The 24,697-nt window shown below is 39.2% G+C and overlaps 1 protein-coding gene across 6 annotated transcripts in view; it reads right to left on the bottom strand.

The window, feature by feature from the left end:
* The window catches only part of LOC122558290 (polyamine-modulated factor 1-binding protein 1), a 488,574-nt gene that overhangs the window by 38,961 nt on the left and 424,916 nt on the right, over positions 1-24,697 (bottom strand). The gene's annotated exons all lie outside the window — the stretch shown is intronic.

Raw genomic sequence — 24,697 nt, 5'->3', positions numbered from 1 at the left:
AAAAAAAAAAGCTATCTAACTATAATACAGTTTCAAAGACTTCAAAATGTATGGCAAAACAAAGTCCCATTCATTTCCTAACTCTATAGTTAATCAAAATCCAAAGAAATTTTCCTTTCCTGTTCAGTCTGTAGCCTTGACTTATCATACTACTGTGTTCCCTAGCCAACATTTCTGTCTCGGGCATCCTGCAGTGCTCCAATGCAAACTGCAAGAACAGCAACTCATTTTCTGCTTCAAGGCCTTGCAGCCTTTAGGACTCAATATCAAGCTCAATAATTTTAGAACTTGAACACTTTCTTCCATATCCTTTACTCACCCCCACAATTAGGTCCTTTCATGACATGGGCTACTCTCAGCAAGCCAACCCATTTTCATCTACCTATTATCAGCTTTGCTTTCTCCCTGCTTCCTATCATCCTTCTCTTTGTCTCTATAACTGTTGTTCTCTGTCTCTGGGCTTCATCTCTGCTTATCCACTTACTCCTTTCCACCCAACCCATCTTAAGTATAGGGACAACTTTTTCCCAGCTTCTATCAGTTCTGAAGAAGGGTCACTGGACTCAAAATATTAATCTGTTTTCTCTTTACAAATGCTGCCTGACCTGCTGGATTTCTCCAACAACTGTTTTTGTCTGTGACACATATTGGTTTTAAGTCAAGACTGACCTAGTTTCGGAAAGACTGACCTCGTTAATTTTTAAATACTTCCATAAAAATAAACCAGCTCTCATATGTCATTAGTTTTAAATCCAAATTCTAAAATCAAAATATATATAAGTCATATATCTTTTATCATATGTAAGATCAAGATGGCTATCATTCTAAACAGGTACCAAGTCATCATGGGAGCTGACGTTTGTTGAGAGCACTGAATGCTTAAACTCTAATTGGTTCTCCAATGCTGAGCTCTGGTAATGATTTGGTAGTTTTATCAAATGAAATTTGTCTCTCTATCATTTCACACTGTCTATATCACTTATGTTTCTTATCAATTCTGGGTTCCGCAGTTTTTTTTAACGATTTGGAGAGTAGTTTAGGTGCGGCATGAAATGAGTTTCTGGATTTGGCTACTTTCCATTTTTTCAATTCTTGTAAGTCTCCACTTAAAGATTGCCTTGCAAAGATCTGTCCAGCGTTTGCTTGATTTCTTTATGATATTTTTGGAATTTTCATTACCATTATCATATTCTTTCTATTTGACTGGGGACAGTATGAAGATAGTGCATTGTGTTGAATTTCTCAATCCTCATGAAGTGGCTGAATTCTTCACAAGTAAGTTGAGGGCAATTGTCAGACATTGCATGAAATGCTGGAAGGACTGAAATGTGTTGCCTGTAATCTCATCAATAGTCATTGCTGTCTGTGTGTCTAACTCCAGTAGTAAGGATAGTAGTCAATCGTTGCAGGATAAATAGATCCTCCAAGCTTTTTCTCTGCTCTTTCAGGGGTGTTTATTCATCATAAATGGATAACTTTGCTTGAGCTGAGATGAGTGAATGTTGCTGTATCTCCAGGTCTTCAGTCATGCTATTGCTTTGGGACCTCAGCTTTATCTGTCCTCTTGACATCTGTAATAATTTCATTGTATATCTTCAAACTAAATTACCAGGGCTTCATTTTTTTGGTTACCCACTTGAGCCACTTGGCACAAGTCTGCAAAGTTCATAATATTGCACAAAGCATTGGTGTTTATCTGGCACTTCACATTACCTTGATGTTCTCCTTCTGAAGTCATCATTCTAACAGTCACAATCTTTAGATTTGTTGACAGCAACCTGTTGCGTGGTATAAAGTGATTCAACAGAATCATCAACTGATGATGATCCAGCAATCATTTCTATTAGCTTGATTTGCTTCTTTCTAGCTAAACACTTTTGCAGAAATTGATTCAGCATTTTAGAGTTAGAGCATTGCTTTCTTTATTAGGACATGCTATCTTCTATTTTGTGTGGCGTTACAAGAATATAAGAAATAGGAGCACAAATTGGCCATTTGGCCTCTCAAACCTGTCTGCTATTCATCAAGATTGTGGTTGATCTGCCAAAAGTCTCAAATCCTATATCATGACAGCACAGCATGCCCACCAGCTTCCTGATTTATAAAACTCCATCAACTGCATCTTTAAGTGACCTATCCTCCATAACCCTCTGGAGTGGAGAATTCTTGACAATTATTATCCTCTGGGAAAATAAATTCTTTTGTATTTCAGTTTTAAATGAATGTACCCTTTTTCTGTAACTATGCCTCCTAGTTTGCAATTCTGCCACTAGTGAGGACATGTTCTCAACATCTACCTTGTCAAGTCCCCTCAGTACCCCCTTACATGTTTCAAAAAGTCCACTTCACAGTCTTCTAAACTCTAATAAATAAACATCTGATTTGCTGTTCTTGATAAGATAACTCCTTCATCCTAGGAATCAGTCTTGTGAATCTCTTTTGAAAATACCAACATATCCTGTATTAAAAAGGCACACCAAAACGCTACACCATTTTCTAGATGCAGCCTAATACCCTGTACAATTGTAATATGACTCTGTTTTTAAACTCCAACCTCTTAACAATAAATTCCAAAATGCCATATGCCTTCTTAATTACTTGTTGCATCTGCATGCTAACTTTTCATTCAGGGACAAGAACACCGAAATCCTATGTTCTGCCTAATGTTCCTGCCATTATGCAGACTTCCAGGATCCATGCATGGTAGTGGCTTCTGGAACCAAAAGCCAATACATCAACACATCAATTCATATATGCAGATTTGGTTGTGCAGCTTAGTGGGGCATTGCCCAGGATTGCTCTTTGTGGTCACAAAAATAGAAATTGATGGAAAAGCTCAGCATGTCTGCCAGCATCTGTGGAGAGAAATCAGCAATAACATTTCAGGTCGAGTGACCTTTCCTCAGAACCCGCTTTTTTGTGGTACTCTATTGCCTGTTTTTCCAAACTGATAAAACAGGCAATAATCCCAATTTTATGTCTTCTGTGTGTTAACCAATCCTCACTCCACGCTAATACATTACATTAAATGTTGTGTGCTCCTGTCTTGTACAATCCCCTTTTATATGGCATCTTATTGAATGCCTTCTGAAAATAGGAGAAAGTGAGGACTGCAGATGCTGGAGATCAGAGTTGAGAATGTGGTGCTGGAAAAGCACAGCAGGTCAGGCAGCATCCGAGGAGTAGGAGAATCGATGTTTCCGGAATAAGGCCTTGATGAAGGGCTTATGCCAAAATGTTGATTCTCCTGCTCTTTGGATGCTGCTTGACCTGCTGTGCCTTTCTAACACCATACTCTCGACTGCCTTCTGAAAATCCAAATGTACTTTATCTACCAGTTCTCTTTCATCAACACTGTTTTCGATACTTTCAAAGATCTCTAGTAAACTTGTTAAACATAATTTCCCTTTCATAAAACTGCACTGACTCTGATTGCCTTAAGCTTTTCTAAGTATCCTGTTAATTCTTTCTTAACAATGGATTTTTGCATTTTCCCAATGACAGATGTTAGGTTAACTGGCCTATAGATTCCTATTTTTAGTGTCCCTCTCTCTTGAACAAGGGTCTCACATTAGTGACTATATAATCCACCAAAATCCACCTGGATTCTAGTGAGTTCATGAACATTTTGATTAATGCCTCTACCATCTCTGGAACCACTTAATTTAAAATCCTTGGATACAGGCCAGCAGGTCCTGGTGATTGTCTAGCTACTCATTTTCCTTTCATATATGCATAGAAGCTCTTGGTATTTGTTTTTGTTTGTTTTCTTACCAATTTACTTTCATAATCAATTTTCTGTCTTTTTAGTAATCTGCCGTTGTATCTTAAAAAAATGCCAAACATCCGGGCGAACCACTAGTTTTCACTATCTTGTACACCTTAGTTTTTGATTGAATATTCTTCTTGAATGCCTTTGTTAACCATAGATTGTTCATCCCTCTCATCAAGCCCTTCTTTTTGACTGTAATACATTTTTGCTGAGCATTATGAAGTATCTGCTTTAATGTCTTCCATGGCTTATCCACTAACTTTTCCCATACTCTATTTTCCCATTTAAAATTCTAATATGTTGTGATCACCGCCCCCTAGAGGATCCTTAACTATGAGATCTCCTATTAATTCTACTTGGTTACACATTACTAGATTTAAAATAGCTTATTCCTGGGTAGGTTCTGTAACCTACTGCTCTAAGAAGCAATCCCTGATGTGCACTAGAAATAAGTCTTCCATGTCATTGCCTCCTATCTGATTTGTCCAGTCAAAATCATCCATGACAATTGCAGTGTCTTTCTTACACTCATCCAATAGTTGCCAATTTATACTTTGTTCTATAATGGGACAACTCTTTGGGGCCTATGGATGATTCCCTTCTGTGCCATTCCTACTTCCAACCGATTCCACATCATGATCTATTGCACCTTTATCACTACTTATCATTGTAATGATGCATTTTTTTATCAACAAAACCACCCCACCTCCTTTGCCTTTTTGTGTTTTCTCCTGCAATGTCAAATACCCTTGAATATTGAGTTCCCACTCTTGGTCATGTTGTCATCATATCTCTGTAACAGCTATATAGTCATATTCATTCATTTATATTTCAACTCGTTTGTCCTATTACAAATGCCATGTGCATTCAGATAAAGAGCTTTGACTTATTACCATTATTATTCTTATTTGCTCTAATTTCTACTGCACTCTTCTACACATATTTTCTACTCCTTCCTTTTTTTTGTTAATTAGTTGCTTATTCCAGTGCAAATTCTGTCATAGCACACACTGGTCCAGGAAGAGTTATTTTATAATAGTTTTATCTAAACAATAATGTATTTTTTATCATTGACATGAAGAACTTTCTTTTTAGCTATAAGAATTCAATTACTCCATGCCCTGTTTTGTGGAGCTAATTTGATCTCTTCTGATGGCAGGTTTGAAGATGGGTGAGCAATTAAAATCCAGCAGGTATGCTTTCTGTCTCCTGACCACATGAGACTCGCGAGGTTTTGGGTAGCCCTTGAATGACCACTTAACACTGATATTACATCTCCATTGGTATTCTATCCAGTCTGGGTGGGGTGGGGGGAGGCCCACATCATGCAAGAAGTCCAGTAGCTTTAGCTACAACTTGGGCCCTATTTATTGAGATTATAAAGAAATGGAAATTGAACATTAGTTAAAAATGCCAATAGTTAAAAAGTGTCTAATTTTGAGGGGTGGTACCATATTCCTTTGCAATTAGTAATCGCCTACCATGATAGCTCCTATGAACCCACCACCCTGTCCTCTTGAACCTATCTTACACTTCTTTACTCCTTTCCTTCACTGAATAGTTCAATTCCAGAAATACATGGATTCATTGGTATATCGGGACTACCTTTAAACCCAGCAGTGACTGCTACACACAGTTGGCACTGTCGGTATTTCAGAAATGCCAGCCATCTGATTGGCCAGAAGCTCTCTATGGTTGGACTTCCTCATGGGAAAATGGCACACTACTAATCTTAAAGCAATTAACAATATTCCCAGCACTAAACTGCTGAAGAACAGCTGTCAGGATCAGCCAGTTGGCAACTTGTGTTTTTTTGTTTCAAATTTATGTTAACTCCTTAAATAGCATAATCTCAGGACTGCACTTCAAATTATTCCCAGACTCATTCCCAGAGACTGGCTGCTAGAAACAGCAAAACTAACACATTTACTGAGATTACACAGAAGCAGAAATTACACATGGAACATCAGTAGTGAAGAAAGCCCTAGTTTTTGAGGAAAGATACTATCATGCTTTGCAGTTAGTTATCATTCAAATGTATAGATACAGGGCTACACGTAATGATCTGAAGTTGCAATTATTTAAAAACTGTTAAGTGAAAAAGAAAAAAAGGCCGCATATTGATAATGACATTCATATCATTTACTCTGCTCACCTCTATACAAGCATGAACAACTAAATCTGATCTAAAGACTTTGGTTAAATACATCTGCAGAAAAAATAATGACTCTGAAACAAAACTGGATAATAGAGAGTGCCACGGGATGACAGTAACTCATCCATCTTCCTTGAGGAGGTGGATGATAGTGGAAGTAAAAACTGATTGTCGACTAATCAGTCTTATCCTGTTCAACTGCGACTGGATGCCCTCATGTTCCTATTGAATTAGGTGGGAGCCTCATTAATCCAAATTGGGCACCAGTGAATTTCATTGGACACATGCATTTTTAATTAAGGACACTCAGTAAAGGCTGGAAGTTAAGAGGTTGCAAAAGGTAAGTCAAAGTACTTTTGTGAAGCTAGGAAGAACCACAGTGTAAGCGACTGTCTCCCTGTCACTCCATTCCATCAGACTATCACTTCCCCAGAGTCCTGACCTGCCTGCACTGACATCTTTTCAGGCTGAGTCAGCTTTCTTGCCACCTAATATTGTGTCTGGCTAGAGTTGGTGAGCTGCAATGGGAACAAATTTGGTATGAACAATTTACCAACAATATGTCGATGAGACCAGCTTTAAACAGGGCATCCAACTGTAAAGATCTGGTCTGTCTATTAACTGGCTGCCTGATCGTTAAAATTGCTCCTTATGCCTCTTGTTTGAGCTCCTCATTGTGTTTTATGGAAGCTGTTTACAACTGGAATGTGGTAAATGATAGGAAAGCAATATTAAATTCTTATGACTTTAATTTTTTTGTGCCTGAAAGTACAAACATGGTTACAAAGTTGACACCTTTCCCCGCAAATATATTTGAACCTATTTCTTTCTTCAATTTTCTTAAGGCTAAGCTCTATCAGACTGTCATTTAGCAATACACTCCATAAATACCACAGATTCTATATAGAAAAGGCATTCCCTGAGACAGTACAGAGAGACCCTGAGAAATAAAATGGCTTGAATTTTCCAATGGCCACACAGTTGTTTCTGCAGCTTAGAGAGGATGGCTGTATCAGGACCCTCTTGAAACCTTGATGCAGCAGAAACCGAGGGAATTGTCCAAGAAACTGGAACTTCTGATGGGCCTGGAATCCTCCAAAATCATCCTTTCAAAATGGAGAATTTACAGAGTATCATTGTAGTTAAGTAAATGATTACTCAGTAAAGGTTAGGCTGTTAGAAAAGTACAGAGCAAAGTAAAGATATACAGCATAGATACAGACCCTTCAGTTCAACTCACCTATGCCGACCAGATATCCTCAACTAATCGAGTCCCATTTCTCAACATTTGTCCCATATCACTCTAACCCCTTCCTATACGTATTTCCACTTAGATTCCTTTTAAATGTTGTAATTGCACCAGCCTCCACCACTTCCTCTGGCAACTCATTCCATACATGCACCATTCTCTGTGTGAAAAGGTTGCCTTTTAGGTCCCTTTCAAATCTTTCCCCTCTCACCCTAAACTTATGCTCTTAGTTTTAGATTTCCCCCACCCTGGGGAAAAGACCTTGGCTATTCACCCTATCTATGCCCCTCATGATTTTATAAATCTCTAAAAGGTCACCCCTCAGCCTCCGATGCTCCAGGGAAAATAGCCCTAGCCTATTCAGCCTGTTCCTATAGCTCAAACCTTCCAATCCTGGTAACACGCTTGTAGATCTTATCTGAACTCTTTCAAGTTTCACAACATCCCTCCTATAGCCAGGAGACCAGAACTGCACCAACGAAACAAACTTGAATCCTACCTCATGAAACAATTTTCACTTTCTATAGCTTCCAATAATTGCACACACTTTAGGCACACATTTAGAACCTTTGAGTTTTCCCTTCATGCAGCTAAGAAAAATATTGCACCTATGAAGCACCTTTTACATCATCAGCCTCCTAAAGCTATTGACAGGCAATTTTTAAAAAAAGAATAATCCCAAAAGATGTGATAAAATGTGACAGCCAATTTGTACAGAGCAAGGTCTTGCAAACAGCAATAAAATGGATACCACACAATCTGTTTTACTTCCATTGGTTGATAAATCTAGGCCAGGACACTAGGGGAAACCTCCCACTTTTCTTCAAATAGTGTGTATAATCAACAGGCATACACAGCCATGGTTTGATGGTTCATTCAAAATTTGACAGCGCAGCACTCCCACAGTATGGTCTAGCCTGAAATATGCTCTATGTTGCTGAGTTGGAAGTTCAGGATTAAGGAGAAAGTGAGGTCTGCAGATGCTGGAGATCAGAGATGGAAATGTGTTGCTGGAAAAGCGCAGCAGGTCAGGCAGCATCTAGGGAACAGGAGAATCGACGTTTCGGGCATTCCTGAAGAAGGGCTAATGCCCGAAACGTCGATTCTCCTGTTCCCTAGATGCTGCCTGACCTGCTGTGCTTTTCCAGCAACACATTTCCAGTTCAGGATTAAGCTCCACTTCAGAAGAATGCTATCTTTGAGGCATGGCTGATCTGCTTATTTGCTATCATATGTTTTCTTAAAATTAGTAATTTTAATACTTCCCAAGTACTGTGAGATTGAAAGGTCAATGGCTGGGAAGATTTTTCTGGAATTTTCACACACTAGTTGTGCACAAGAATGATCTGAAAGCACAAACAAATGGTAAAATGATGCTTTGATCTATTGAAATGCTATTAAGTATTGGAAGCAATGGAAGACCTTTCGTTAGTTCAAGAACTAATACAAAATGTATAAATGATCAAGTCAGCAGGTACAAAAAATGTGAAGTTTCTAAATGTAAGTAAAAATTTCCTCCTCTCTTGGTGGTAGGTGGAAGGATTATGAATGACCAACCACTCTTACATGAACCAACCACTTTGGTGAGATTATTGTAAGATTTTGTTTACTCCTTCACAATGATTGATTGGGCTGTTGAGTCAATAGCCCTGTTTGAGAAGAAGAAACCTATTAAGCTTTCTGATATAGCTTTGATAGTTAACCAAAATACCTCCATGTTTTAGGAGTGCAATTCACAGTGCCAAGGAATAGTCAGATATCAGTTTACCTTGGTTAATAGCGGACCTTGAAAATGTGTTGCTGGAAAAGCGCAGCAGGTCAGGTAGCATCCAAGGAGCAGGAGAATCGACGTTTCGGGCATGAGCCCTTCTTCAGCCTGACCTGCTGCGCTTTTCCAGCAACACATTTTCAGCTCTGAACTCCAGCATCTGCAGTCCTCACTTTCTCCTAACAGCGGACCTTATCCCACCAATGCTTTGGACATTGGGATTACAAGTTTCACCTCAAATTCATATACATCAGCAAGTTTTCTGAACCTGGAAAAGGTGCACAGCAAAGGCAAAAGGAAAAAAAGCTATTTTTGCTCTTTCTTTTGCTAAGCCTTTCCAAATGCTGGCTTGGATATGAGTTGCAATTAATATTTTGGGGATATGGCTACAGTAGAAATTGGCTTTGATTAAGATAGAGATTTCATTTTATGAATCAGATATGAATTTTACTGTGGTTTAAGTCTTACAGAAATCCATAAAATGTTTCACAGGAATATGAAACTGTGACCAGGCCAAAGTATTTAGCAATTTAACATGGTTCAACATAAAAGCAAAGCACTTTTGCCATGCAGCATTAAGCTTCCATTTGATCATCACTGTAAACCTAATATCCAAAGAAGCTCTTCAAGTTTCCTAACATTGCAGTTAGGAGCAGATAAACAGTCAATGTCATTATTGGTTAGCTGACATTTACAAAGACAAAAAAAACTAACACAAAAAAAATCATGCCTCAATATGCATATCAAATAAATATTTCATTTTAATCCCAAATAAATAGAGCATTCAATCGATAAGAGCCCCATCTGTATGGACTAAAAATTAATGAGGACAACTCTTTAAATCAAACATCTGGGGACAGCGCAGCTTTCTCTTTATTGTAAAATCTACACATTTCTATTAAAATATGGTAATTTGTCAAAGCAGGTGTGGATTTCTGACCAAGAAAATTGCCTTGATTTTTACTTCAAAGGAGCTTAATTCAGATGAGATGAAATACTCTGTTGCATTAGTTTCACAGATCCGAGGATTATAATGACAGTTAATAAAACTGCATTAATTACGGAACAAAGGATTGAATCCACACTCACGAGCACGCTTCTGATGTTTCCGGCCATCTCTAGTGGGACAATAGCAAATTCACAGCTCTTAATTTAAAATAATAAGACAATATAGTAAAAGCAGGTCAGATATTCCTTAATTGCAGGTTTCTGCATGCTCTGCTGGGTCAGATCTAAACTTCTATGGCAGGAGTCAGCATTTTGCAGCATGCTGCCTGCCAGCTGCACATTTCCCTACAATGGAAGCAGGGAAGTCATTAATCAGTTTAAAATAAGCAAAGATCAAAGAAAAATAACCAACAAAATGAGGGCTTGTCTAAATATTTTAAGGATTGCAGGGGCAATTTGTTGAATTAGATTTTATTTTCTCATTCTTAATTTTTCCTGTAAAACAAACTCCCAACCAACAACCCCTGGCCAAAATCATTTTTGTCTTTAAGTCATCGTCTAAATAAACAAGATTGCAGATGAGTCTTTGATTTTCAGTGCCAGTACTTTTTAAATGATTTAGCTGAGTGAAATTGTACTTTCTGCGGGATTAAAAAAAAGTATCACGAGGCTAAATGGGCTAAATGTAGAAGTGTTTTTGTAGATATTGCAGAGGCGCACAGCATGAAAATGCATCAGCTGAAGAGCTAGTCATGGTTACATATTTTCCCTCTGTCTGTGTTGAAATGGAGCTAGGAGAATGATTTGAAAACGGTTCATGGGATCAGACTCCAGGGATTCCCACCCCTACTGTGGAGGAAAATCATCCATGTGGGACTTTAATGGCCCTGGGAGAAGGGTGTGGATAACAAGCATGCCTTCAGTAATCCAGCTCTAGCCTATTCCATTCTGGCATTTCCAAAGAGATACATCTGCATTTTCCTCTGCCAGGAGTGCACACTTGGTGTGTATAAACCAGTCTGGTGTTCTTTTCTTAGCATGCTACTCTGGTACTCTCGTGATCCTCAGCATTATGAATACCAGTTGTCAGCCAAATCGATTCACTCCACGTGATATCAAGAAATGGTTGGAGATGCTGGAAATTGAGAAAGTTACAGACCCTGACAACATTCTGGCATTAGTACTGAAGACCTTTACTCCAGAACTTGCTGCTCCCCTAGCTAAGCTGATCCAGTACAGTTACAACACTGGCATTTACTTAACAATTGCCCAAGTATGTCCTGTGCATAAAAAAGCAGGACAAATCCAGCCCCGTCAATTACCACTCCATCAGTCTATTCTCGACCATCAATAAAGTAATAGAAGACGTCATCAACAGTGCTATCAAGCAGCACCTACTCAGTAATAACCTGCTCAGTGATGTCCAGTTTGAGTTCCACAGGACCATTCAGCTCTGAACCTCATTACAGCCTTGGTTCAAAAGAGCTGAATTCCGGAGGTGAGGTGGGAGGAACAGCTCTTGACATCAGACTATATTCAACCAGGTGTGGCATTAAGGAGTCCCGGCAAAACTGGAATCAATGGAAATCCGGGGGCAAATTCTCTGGTGATTAGAGTCATACCTGACACTTAGGAAGATAGTCATACTTGTTGGAGATCAGTCATCTCAGCTTCAGGATATTCAGACAAATACATGGCATTTGGATAAATACATGGATAGGAAAGGTTTAGAAGAATATGGGCCAAATGCAGCAAAATGGGTTAGCATTGATGAACATTTTGGTTGGCATGGACCACCAAAGGGCCTGTCTCTATGCTGTAGGACTCAATGACACTCTGTGACTCTGCAGGAGTTCCTCAGGATAGTGTCCTAGGTCTAGCCATTTTCAGATGCTTCATCAATGACCTTCCCTCCATCATAAGGTCAGAAGTGAGGATCCTTGCTGATGATTGCACAACTTTCATTACCATTTGCGACTCCTCAGATTCTGAAGCAGTCCATGTTCAAATGCAATAAGATCTGGACAATATCCAGGCTTGTGCTGACAAGTAGCAAGTAACATTTGCACCACACAAATGTTAAACTATGACCATCACCAATAAGAGACAATCTAACCATCGCCCCTTGACATTCAATGGTGTTACCATCATTGAATCCCCCACTGTCAACACCCTGGGGGTTACCATTGACCAGAAACTCAACTGGACTCACCACATAAACACACTGGCTACAAGAGCAAGAGCAGGTAAGAGGCTAGGAATACTGTGGCGAGTAATGCACCTCTTGACTCCCAAAGCCTGTCCACCATCTACAAGGTACAAGTCAGGAGTGAGACAGAATACTCCCCATTTGCCTAGATTAGTGCAGCCCCAACAACACTCAAGGAGCTTGACACCATCCAGGACAAAGCAGTCCATCCATCACTGATGCTCAGGAGCAGCTACTAGCTATAAGATGCACTGAAGAAATTCACCAAAGGTCCTCAGACAGAACCTTCCAACCCCACGACCATTTCCATCTAGAAGGACAGGGGTAGTAGATATAGGGGAACACCACCATCTTCAAGTTCCCTTCCAAGCCACTCACCATCCTGACTTGGAAATAAATCACCGTTCCTTCACTGTCACTGGGTCAAAATCCTGGAATTCCCTTCCAAATGGCATTGTGGGTCAATCCATAGAAGGTGGACTGCAGCAGTTTAAGAAGGCAGCTCACCACCACCTTCTCAAGGGCAACCAGGGACAGGCAGTAAATGCTGTCCAGCTCGTGACGACCACATCCCACAAATGAATAAAAAAAACTTAACTCGATTGTGTTATGAGAATTAAGTTGAAGCACATCTGGTAGACACTTGCAGCTAAAAAGTAAAAGTACAGAATGTCTTTCTCTCTGTCTCTTATTAATGGAAGCAAGTCACCACTGAAAGGCCACAATTGACCAGGAAATCAAATAGTTCAAAATACATTCTTTTATTTCAAAATAAAATATTTTCTGTGTTTGTTTCAAATCCTCCAAGTGAATCTGCAGAACCGAGAAGCTCCAACACAACTGCCCAACTGCCAGAGTCAATGTTCCCGGAATCACCCAATGTGCAACATAACACCATCATCATCACATGGATAAATCAAAAATAGATTCTTACTTTTTTAAACTGTTATTCTTTTTGTTCAGTTTTCATTTCTAATCTGTGTACATATGTGTTGCATTTCTTTATCCTTGCATTTTAGAAACTCAAACTCATTCTTTCTTTAGCTCAAGAAAATATGGTTAAATTGACTCCCTTTAAAGCATAAACTCTTTAAGTTGGGAAAGGTATCCAGGAGGGAGGACAGAGAGGGTGGATTGAATAAAGAAGGTGAGCCAGTTTCTCCCGGAATTGGAGTCAATACTCCAGGGAGGGCAAACTAATGTCTTATACAAATTCTACATTATTTCCTTGCTCTTGCATTCTGTGTCCCCCTTAATAATGCATAGGATACCGCATGCTTTAAGAACTGTCTTACCAACTTGTCCTGTGACCTTAAATTACTTATGCACACATTAGATAAGATTCCCTACAGGCCCTTTGGTCCAACAAGTCCACACCGACCCTTGAAAGAGTAACCCACCCAGACCCATTCCCCTACCCTATATTTACCCCTGACTAATGCACCTAACTCTATGGGCAATTTAGCGTGGCCAATTCACCCAACCTGCACAACTTTGGACTGTGGGAGGAAACCAAAGCACCCAGGGAAACTCACGCAGACATGGGGAGAGTGTGCAAACTCAACATAGACAGTCATCCGAGGTGGGAATCGAACCCGGGTCCCTGGTGCTGTGGGGCAGCAGTGCCAACCACTGAGACACTGTGCCACCAGGACTCTTTGCTCTTGCACTTCCTTTAGATTTATATTTTTAATTGTACATTGTCTCTCTATGTTCTTCCAAGCAAAATAAATCACCCCACATTTCTCCACATTGAACTTCATCTGTCAGATACCTATCCACTTCAGCATCTTCTATAAGTCCTTTTGAAGTTCTCCATTAAACTTCTCACAGATTACTTTCAAGTTCCACAACCACAACTTGTGAAATTGTGCCCAATACACCAAGGTTTATGCCATTATATCAGGAAAAGACTGTAAAGTATAGGAGCAGAATTAGGCCTTTCGACTTGTCAGGAGTGCTCCACCAACATGGCTGATATGCTTCTCAACCCCATTTTCCTGCTTTCTCCCTGAATCCTTTGATCCCCTTACTAATCAAGAATCTATCTCTACCTTAAATATACTCAGTGACTTGGCTTCCACAGCCCACTGTGGCAATGAGTTTCACAGATTCATCATTGTCTGACTGAAGAAATACCTCCTCCTCTCAGTTCTATAGTGTTGTCCCTTCACTCTGAAGCTATGCTCTCAGGTCTTCATCTCTCCTACCCATGGAAACATCTTCTTCACGTCCACTATATCCAGGTCTCTCAGTAGTGTCAATGAGACTCCTCCCTCACTCTTCTAAACTCAATCAAGTACAGACCCAGAATCTTCAACTGCTCTCATATGACAAGCCCCAGGGATCATTCTTGTAAACTTCTTTTGGAACCACTCCAAAGCCAGCTCATTTTTCTCCGTGGAGTGGATAGCATCGTTTTTTTCCTGGCAAATTTCCTGAGAATTAATGTAATATCTTAGTGGTGCCCCCTGCTTCCATGTATAAATCCACCAATTTGGTGTCCAGATGGCACTACATTAATGATTTATATGCTTGTGGAAGACTTTGGGATTCGCTTGTTAGTTTATAGTTATGTTTTTCATAATCCTTCCCTGCTTGTCTTATTTTTTCACCTTCCCTCAGAACCTTCTATGTTTTTGATAAATTCAGAATACAGTAGGCTGTAAATTGTGATAGTGCTGGTAATCAGACATGTGCATAATGAATATTTTATGTCTGGTTGATGTGGTGAACACAGTACTCAATCCTTGTGTTGCCTGTTCACCAGCATGATTGCAGCATGTACCCAGTGCTTAACATGGTCAGCACAAGTTACAGCTGGCAGACTGTACCAAAAGTACTTCAGAGAAAGAACAAAAGAACCAATGGAGCAGCCAGCCAGAGACAGAGAGAGCTCACTGGTTCTTGGGTGTGGTGTCAGAGGCCTTAGTCCTACAGGTAGAAAGGAGAGAGTTCATGTCTCCACAGGGGTTCAAGAAGCTCTTCAGGTATACCCTGTGAAGGGATTGGGAGCAGATAACTATTTAAGTTATCTGTGTCTAAGGACCTGTCTGTACCATTGCATAAGTTTGAAGATTTCAGATGAATGATCAGGTGAAGTGAATGCATTTTTAAATGTCATCTATTTAAAGCACCACTAGTTTTACACACAATGCTAAGTGTACCACATCCCAATCACACTAATCTGACACACTTGAAAATCTTGTAAGCCTCACAACCATGCACCTTTAATATGTCTCCATCAATTTGGATATGACTCACAGGGCACCATAAACAATGAGTAGGGTCTGCAGCACTCAAAAACTAAGTTTTCATGGTGGAGCACCAGGAAAAGGTCATGAACTAATTGCAGAATGCTTGAGGAACAGAAAAGAGGTGACTAGGCCAGAAGAAGGAAAAGGAATGAAAAGGGACAACTATTACTATGACTTTATATTTACATCTGTGCAGGCCAGTAAATGCCAGTGTACAATTGTCTAAAAAAAGAACTGTCAGGCACTGTTACCCCCACCCCCTGTTACAGATAAGAGGAAGAAATTGATTGGAAAACTTAGAGGGTCTGGCTACGAATGAGCAGGACGAATCTTTGTATGAAAGTGGGATCTCACTGCACTGCCACGTGAGAAAAATTTAGACCTGTGACCATAACAGCTAAAAAAAATGAAAAGAAAGAAACCTATGTTGGTGGGGGGATGCTTGTGAAGGACAAGAGATTTTAAAAATGAACAAATGCACAGACAACTTCACAGACACAAGTTGTTTCTATGGAAACAACAAACTTAACAAAGGAAATTTAAAATTAAAGGAAATTTATTAGCCCAATGACACCATTGTTTTAATTTGGACTAATTTTGAGAAGTGAAATGTCTAACGGAATTTAGAAAGTTACATTTGAAGAAGCAGATAAGATTCTAAGTGCAAAGAATGAACATGCAAGAGATGTCAAAAGAGAAAATGCTGGAAAATCTCAGCAGGTCTGGCAGCATCTGTAAGGAGAGCAAAGAGCTGACGTTACAAGTCTGACTGACCCTTTGTCAAAGCAGACAAAGCTTTGACAAAGGGTCAGTTAGACTCAAAACGTCAGCTCTTTGCTCTCCTTACAGATGCTGCCAGACCTGCTGAGATTTTCCAGCATTTTCTCTTTTGGTTGCAGATTCCAGCATCCGCTGTAATTTGCTTTTATGCAAGAGATGTCCATGCTTGCAATCAAATAGAAATGTTGATTTCTCTTTCAAGAATATTGTAAGAATAGAACAGATGGATCCTGGGGTGTTTGTCCACAAATCCCTGAAGGTGGCAGGGCAGGTTAATGAGGTAGTTAAGAAAGTATAAGGGACACCTGTCTTTATCAGTCGAGGCATAGATTATAATAGCAGGGAGATTGTGTTGGAGCTGTATCAGACTTTGGTTAGGACACAGCTGGAGTACTTTGTGAAGTCCTGGTCTCTCACTGTAGAAAGGATGGGATTACACCGGAAGGGCTACCAAAGAGGTTCACCAGGATATGGCCTGGGGTGGAGCACTTTAGTTATGAATAAGCTAAGGTTGTTTTCTTTGGAGCAGAGAAGGTTGATGTGGGCCCTGATAGAGGTATATAAGATTATGAAGGGTGAACAGAAAGGAACTGTTTCCCTTAGGACAATAACAAGGCAATATACTTTTAAGGTAAAAGGCAGGAGGTTTAGCAGGGAGTTGAGGAAAATGTTTTCACCCAGAGGGTGGTGGGGTTCTGGAAATCTCGGAGTTAGTTGAGGTGGGTAACCTCGCAACCTTTCAAAGGTCTTGGATGAGCACTTGAAATTTCATAACATTCAAGACTATGGGCCCAGTTCTGCAAGGTGGGACTAGTGTAGATTTAGTGTAGCTTTGGGAGTACAAAATCATGGGTCAAAGGGCCTTTTCTGTGTTGTGTGGTTCTATGATTCTATAATTTTATTGGACTTTAAACATTTTTCAAGACTTGTAAATGAGATAAAATGGTACCAATTATATGCCTTAGAAGAGAAGTTACAAACAGCAAACATATTTTATTTTGAGAACTTAAATGATTTGTGAGGGTGTAATTCAATTGAATGTATTACTTTGGGATTTATATAGAGTTTTGTGAAAGGAGAGTGCAGCTGAGAGTGGTAAACATGGAATAAAGTTTGGGTTAGAACAAGTAAATTTTGGGAACTGTGACACGAATAGTATGGAGTATCCACATATTGGAGACAGTGTAAGAAAAAGTGAACTGTAGGATTTTTAAAGTCTGTTTTATTTGGGATTTATAGCATTCATGCCGAAGTGCAGGTAATCAAGAAGTAGCAAAACTTTTGTGACAGAATGCTATTGAGTGAGGTGATCTGTAGATGGGCAGTACCATCACAGGTAGATAGTGACTATCAACAACTTCAGGACTGAGCAGAGAAGAAACAGAATCTTGAAAATAAATCATAATACTGGGTACAGATTACTGCACTCAGTGAGCTAACACTCACACTGTCAGTAGAAACATATTTGGCTTAGTAGATAACTATAAGGTAGTAAAGAGTTTAAGGAGGTACGTCACCTCAGGAGGAGGGAATTTACACTATGAATAATTAAGGAATCAGTGGAAACTGCTAGACTACCATCATAGGAAGTGGTGACAAAGGTTAAAACACACCAAACGTGAACAGATCTTAACCAATTTGGTAATCAATGGAAAGACATTGTGATGACAGGGAATGGGAAAAAACATAGCAAAACATTGACAGCGATGTCTGGTATGTGCCCAACATAACTTGGGAAGACCAGTCAAAGTCCACGTTGCACCTCCCTTGACCAAGGGACCACAGGAACAGTTACAGTTAGATTTCACTGAACTGTTGCAGCAAGTCAGGGAAAGATTGATTGCTTGGTCATTATTAATCAATTTACAAAGTGGGTCAAAACCTCTTCAACCTGAGACTGTTCAGCTACAAATTGTTGCTTGAGTAATGGTAGAAGAGGTAACCCTTAGATGACGAGTACCATTGCAGATGGATATGGATCAGGAAACACATTTTACAGGACAGTTGATTAAGAAATTTTGTAAGTTGCTGTGAATAAAACAAAAAAATTATCCTTGACAGAGCTCAGACATGGTTGTGGGAATGAATTAAGAGATTAATTGAAAGAGAGCACTATCTAGCAGATAGATCAGGAATGGACAGATCTACTGCCTGGTATCAAGCAAGTCTGAGTAGAGCTACTGGATTAACTCCATATGAATTAAGACAGGAAGGGTGATGAGATGTTGTGACTGGAGAGAGAGAAGGGTGGAGAGAGACAGAGGGAGAGAGAGAGTTTGTGGGAGAAGCTAGCGATGAGTAAATCATACATGGTGTGGAAGCAGAGGCAGGAACAGAACAGACTGCGGTATTCAGAGCTGTCGATAAAGTAATGGTCGATAAAGTAATGGTGAAACTGACCCCTGGAAAACCTGAGTGGATGAGACCTTGTGATTAGAGGTACTCATATTGAAGCAACTCATGAAATTATTTATGATTTGCAGAATAATTTGTCATGGGAGCAACTTAACTATACCAACCATGTCAGTGGTACACATTTTGGGATACTAATTGCCTCCCCCCAATAACTCCTGAGAAACTATCAATACATGTTAATGTACAATGAAATTGGCAACACCTAGGGGCAACATAACCTTATGGTGAGAGACCTACTGTGCATGACTTGTGATGATTTCCCTAACACTGCACATGTGGAAGCAGAAGAAATGAGTAATTAAGTCACTGCCCTATGCCAACAATTATTACATTGACAAGCAAGTGTGAGCAGCTTTCCCACACTGTATCATGCTCCTCTATAGCGGAGGAGAAAAGTTTTGGCACCAATTCCAAGTTAGGCTGCATGTCAGAGTGGTTTAGTGATATTTAGTAAAACCGGGGATGTTAATAGGGCAGTGGTGAATATGCTTATGGAACAATGTGTGTGACCAATGACTGAATACCCTGATCAGGGAAAAGGTCAACTGAAATACAGTCTGGTTACTGATGTCACAACAGCATTTAACACAGAGACCTCAGCAGTAAATTCAATTGATTTGGCAACAGTGGGCAAAAAGATTCAGACTTTAAGTTCTCAGCTGTGAAAAGTTTGGAAAAAGGTCAACAGATCCAGGACAGACAGCTCACTATGCTCTAAGACCTGACACAGATAATTCAGATTTTGGCCACTGTGCTAGAAAATCATTAACACATTGATTAATGTACAGAAAAGTCTCTCAGACGAAACAATCTGCAATGATTTCTGCAACATCTGTGGATCATGGATGCTTGAGCAGACAAAAAAACCTGAGACAAATTTCTGAGTGTGAGGTAGCCCTGTGAATAACAAATGCAGACTTGTTTAACTTGTCATAGCACAGGCAATGTGGCCTGACCAGTGTTCATAAAAATGAAGCAGAATGTATTGTAAATTATTTTAACCATTGATGTTTTGGCAATCTCAGTTGTACCTGGGTGAATAACCTTTAAGGCATCATACAGAAAATATTGTGCTAATTTGCAATTACAATATATGCAATTCGCTGTCAAAATAGAGAGGTTTATATCGTAACACTACTTTAAGATAGATGCAAGATAGAAGCCTCTTTGGTGGTGTGTCCACATATAATTTATATTTATTCATTCACAGGTGGGTGTCACTGGCCAGGCTAGGACTTATTACCCAATCCTAATTGCCCAGAGGGCAGTTAAATGTTAACCAAATTATTGTGGAGTCACATGTAGGCCAGATCAGGTAAGGATGGTAGCTTCCTCCCCTAAAAATCATTAGTGAACCAGAAGGGTTTTTCCAACAATTGCCAATGGTTTTATGGTAACTAATATATTTCTAATTTTGGAAATGTATTGAATTCATGTGCTACCATTTGTCAAGGCAGGATTTGAACCTGAGACCCCAGCATGTTACCAGAGTCTCTGAATTAATGGTCTAGCAAATAATACTACTAGGCCTTCGCTTCCCCAGTATGAGGCAGAAGAAGCAAGGTGTGGGATCAATATAACAGCCAAATGTACAACTGAAGTTATATATTTTGGAAAGGAACCAGCTCACATCGTATATCCAGGTACAGGAAGATATTGCATTACTATGTCACAAAAAGTGTACGAATATGGGAATAATCATTCCTGTCCTACAACCAGCCAATTAGTGTTTTTATAGACACTAATATTGACTAGGGTGAGAAAGATAGAACTGACAGAAACAGTTGACATTCAGGTAAAGGAAGGCATTAAAGAATGCTTGACACCTATCTGAGCCAGCTCTCCTATATAATCTTACTGTTGCCTGAACACTTACAAGTATTTTTGATGAGGCCCAATGAGTTGATGAAATATGGATTGTTTGAATCAAATGACTTGTACATGCTGTGTAATCTGATGTAAGGGTAAAACTTCAGCATCTGTTGACGGTGAAGCATCGAATTTAAAACATGAACAAGCTGAAATGGGTAAAAGGAAAATAATATAGCTCTTCCTGTCATGAGGTACCATGGAGAAGTGAATATTTGATCAGTCCTTTTAAATAATTTTGAATAATTTTAGTGTTTAGCTGCTGCATGACAACTATGAACACAGAAATGAAAGTGATGAATGACAAGATCTGATGGCTCGTATTTTTTTTAGGACACTTATAGTATCATCCATGGTGTACAACTCAATGATTAATCATAAGTCATTATTATTATTTAGAGCTCAGTATTTCTCTTGCTTAGAACAAGTATAAAATTTAATTCTGTTTTTGTTTCAGAAATCAGTAGTTATAATTCAGCTGAAATTTTAGTAAATTTGTAAATCAATGCACAGAAGTTAAATATATATATATATTAAGGTTTATTCTGTAGAAAATTTATCCTACACCCTCCTGCTGTCAACTGTAATAACCTTTTGTGACTAAATTATCCTTTTTTGCTTACCAGCTTGAGTTAAATCCCTGTACAACTTCCTCACTCTGTACACTAAGCGGTTTAAATGAAATATGAAACAAAATAGTTATGAGTGGTGATAGGGTTAATTGGATTTTTTCTTTGATCAACATTTGATTGTGGAGTGAGTGTGACCTTTTGGTTGTCTGTCATGCATTAAATTTTTTCCTTTACGCTGGATAATGGAAAACTGTAGATTTCTTTTAAGTAAGAAGCAGCTGAATTGATTTTTTTGTGGTGTAATTACCAATCAATGACAAATCCTGTCACTTTATTAAACAGCTACATTAGGTTTCACGTAAACGCTTTCACAAATACTTTTAACTATTAGGATCAAGAGAGAAAATAGACAGCCAAGCAATGTCTCGCTGTTGAATGAAACAGCCGATCTCTTGACTTATCCTTCTCAACTTTGAGAAATAAAATAACAGTGCAAAATGAATTACAGAGCTTAATTTCATGTTTTGAAATGTGATCATAAATAGTTACAAGTCAAAGGTACACTGTTATAAAAACATTTTCATTCTGTTTTCTTCCATCTTTCTTTAATTCCTTCATTATGACATTAAATTTTTATGTTAGAAATAAGCATCCACAATTATTTGCCATAAACTTGCTTCTTTTATAAAATTTAAAAATTATGAAGAAGCTTATGTTGGTTGTGCAATTCTGAATAATTGGTTCAGTGGGTAATCAAGATGGAGTACCAGAATGCTAATACAGAACTGAATAAATGTTATCCACACTGGGATTTCCTCGTCTCTGCGAAGTGATAAGCAAGAAGTTATCAATAGCAGAAGAGAAAAGGAAAATAAAATCATCATCCTTAACTGATAACTTCATGAAAGCAAAATATTGCAGATACTGAATGCCTGAAATTACTATTAAAAAAAAACTAATAAAAACCCATCAACTCAGGCAGCATCTGTGCAGAGAAACAGTTAAGGTTTCAGGATTTGAAAATCCTAACTCTATTTCTCTCCAAAGTCACTACAAGCTTTTTAAAAATCACTTTCATGCATCTACGGGTGGGTGATCAGAGATTGTTGCAGGGGATAGATGGTTGGTCAAGGAATGTTGCAAGGCTTGAGATAACAAAGAAGAGTAAATAAAATTGTAAGGGATGTTGAAGGAAAGTGTTTGCCTCATTACACTCTTAATACTGGTCCAACGGCTGATCATCTAAATTCACCCCCTGGCCTTAATGCTGGTTGATTTGTAAATGGTCCCCTTGCCTTGGGTATCATTTCCGTTTCTTTGAAAATCGCTGTTACCAGTTTCCTCCTCAGAAAACCCGACCTCAGTTCCTCTGTCTGTCAAAACTGCCACATCATCTCCTACTTGCCTGTAAAGTCACAGAACGGTTAACATATTCAAAATCGATGTCCACCTGTCTTGTATATGGCTCCTTGAATCTCCCAAATCAGCTCTCCAACCTGCTAAAGGAATACAATTTCCTATTCAAAGTCACAAATTATATAAATTCTAGCTGTGGTGCATTATTCTTCTTTGACTTCTCTGCAGCCTTCAATTTGACCACACTGCTGCCTTTTTCAATGTATTGCTAGTGTATTCTGACTTTATGGAGAAAGTGAGGTCTGCAGATGCTGGAGATCAGAGCTGAAAATGTGTTGCTGGAAAAGCGCAGCAGGTCAGGCAGCATCCAGGGAACAGGAGAATCGACGTTTCCTGAAGAAGGGCTTATGTCGATTCTCCTGTTCCCTGGATGCTGCCTGACCTGCTGCACTTTTCCAGCAACACATTTTCTATTCTGACTTTATCCTTACCAGAGCTTATTATTAACTATCCAATCAGCCAGAGAATCTCCAAAACTGGCTCATCTTCCTGTATCTGCATACAGTCATCTTCAATGTCTCTGAGTATCCATCCTTTTCCTCAACACTTGACGAACCTTCGTAACATCATCCAAAGACTTTGGTCAGTTTCTACACTCATGCAATAACACATAGTTCTACCTCATGCCATTATCTGCTTTGACATTCGAAATCCACTGTCATTACATTTGTAGTATTCCAAGTAACTGGCCAATACAATACCCCAACAAAATTAGCACCAAATTGGAAGACACAGGAATAGGAGTTGATTAGATTTGCTTGAACAGACTATGTTTTCAAAATGAAAAAAAAAACAGTTCTCACAATTTACTAGTTCAGCTACTACTTTGCCTGAAAAGGATAGAGAAAGCTTGGGTCAGAATGAGTTGAAAGAAAAGAAAGAATTAACAAGACTTGCATTTATGTGGTAGATTTCACAATCACAAGATGCCTTGCAACAAATGAAGTACTTCTAAAGTGTTGTCACTGTTGTAGTGTAGGGAATGCAGATGCAAATGTAGAAAATTACATCTTCTGAAATGTTAAAAATAGGGACTGTGAATAATTAATGAAGCCATATGGATCCATTACATATCATCGTAAAGTTTGTAAAACAGTAGCATGATAATGGGGAGAAGAATAATCTCTCATCTGTCTGGGTTTACATTTTCTGATAAGAGTACAACGCATCACATTTTGTAGCAACGTGTTATGGTGATGGTCTGTGAATTAAACAACTGGACATTCTAAATGAAGGTCCAGATCATTGGATAGTTAAAATTTACAGCTTGTGGTTCCTTCAACTCAATAATACTCCAATAATTTGCTACTAAATATTCCAGCCAATCTAATCCACTTTATTAATGCAATCACAGAATGATTTTAATTTAATGTCAGACCATATTCTATTGTTGTTGATATGGTTCACCTTTTGAAGTGGCTGTCAAAATGGAGTAAAAGCAAGCCCTAAGCAAGAGGAATCACTTGCATGAGTGCAACTTTTGGTTACTGTATCTCAGACCTAGAGATCTTGTGATGAACTTGGTAACGTTCCTTCTTTGAAGTCAGAATCTCTGGTTTCATGTCTCACTCTAGGACTTGACGGCAAAGGAAGGTGCATTCGTATAGCAGCCACACAGGTCAATCACCAATCTATAAATCCTTCCAACCAATACCAGTACCAGGTAGTGCGTGTGGAACAGATTCCTAGTCAGCCATAAGATACAAGGAAAACTACAGCCATTGCCTACATAGCTCTGGACTATAACATGCGTGCAAAAAGTGTACGTTACTACAGTAACTCAGCTGTATGGTGTGGATCAGATTAGTGCCAACAGCATGGAGTTTGACCCTTCTTCTGATGGGGATGAAAACTTGTTGGGGTATGTCTATTTCCCTGTAGATTGTGGCACTGTTAGTCGGACTTGCCTTCAGTCATAGAACTGAAGAGGTCGAATAAGGCAAAATGCTTATTGACAGTTATTTTTATAATTGTTTAGGTTTTTATGTGGGCTAGATATGGAAACAGAGCTGAAAATGTGTTGCTGGAAAAGTGCAGCAGGTCAGGCAGCATCCAAGGAGCAGGAGAATCGACGTTTCGGGCATGAGCCCTTCTTCAGGAATGAGGAAAGTGTGCCAAGCAGGCTAAGATAAAAGGTAGGGAGGAGGGACTTGGGGGAGGGGCATTGGAAATGCGATAGGTGGAAGGAGGTTAAGGTGAGGGTGAGCCTACTTGCAGAATGTTTCAGAGAACACCTCGGGGACACCCGGACCAACCAACCCAACCACCCCGTGGCTCAACACTTCAA

This window comes from Chiloscyllium plagiosum, chromosome 17, assembly GCF_004010195.1.
Source record: "Chiloscyllium plagiosum isolate BGI_BamShark_2017 chromosome 17, ASM401019v2, whole genome shotgun sequence".
Taxonomy (NCBI): domain Eukaryota; kingdom Metazoa; phylum Chordata; class Chondrichthyes; order Orectolobiformes; family Hemiscylliidae; genus Chiloscyllium; species Chiloscyllium plagiosum.
This window is presented reverse-complemented; position numbering and strand designations above follow the sequence as displayed.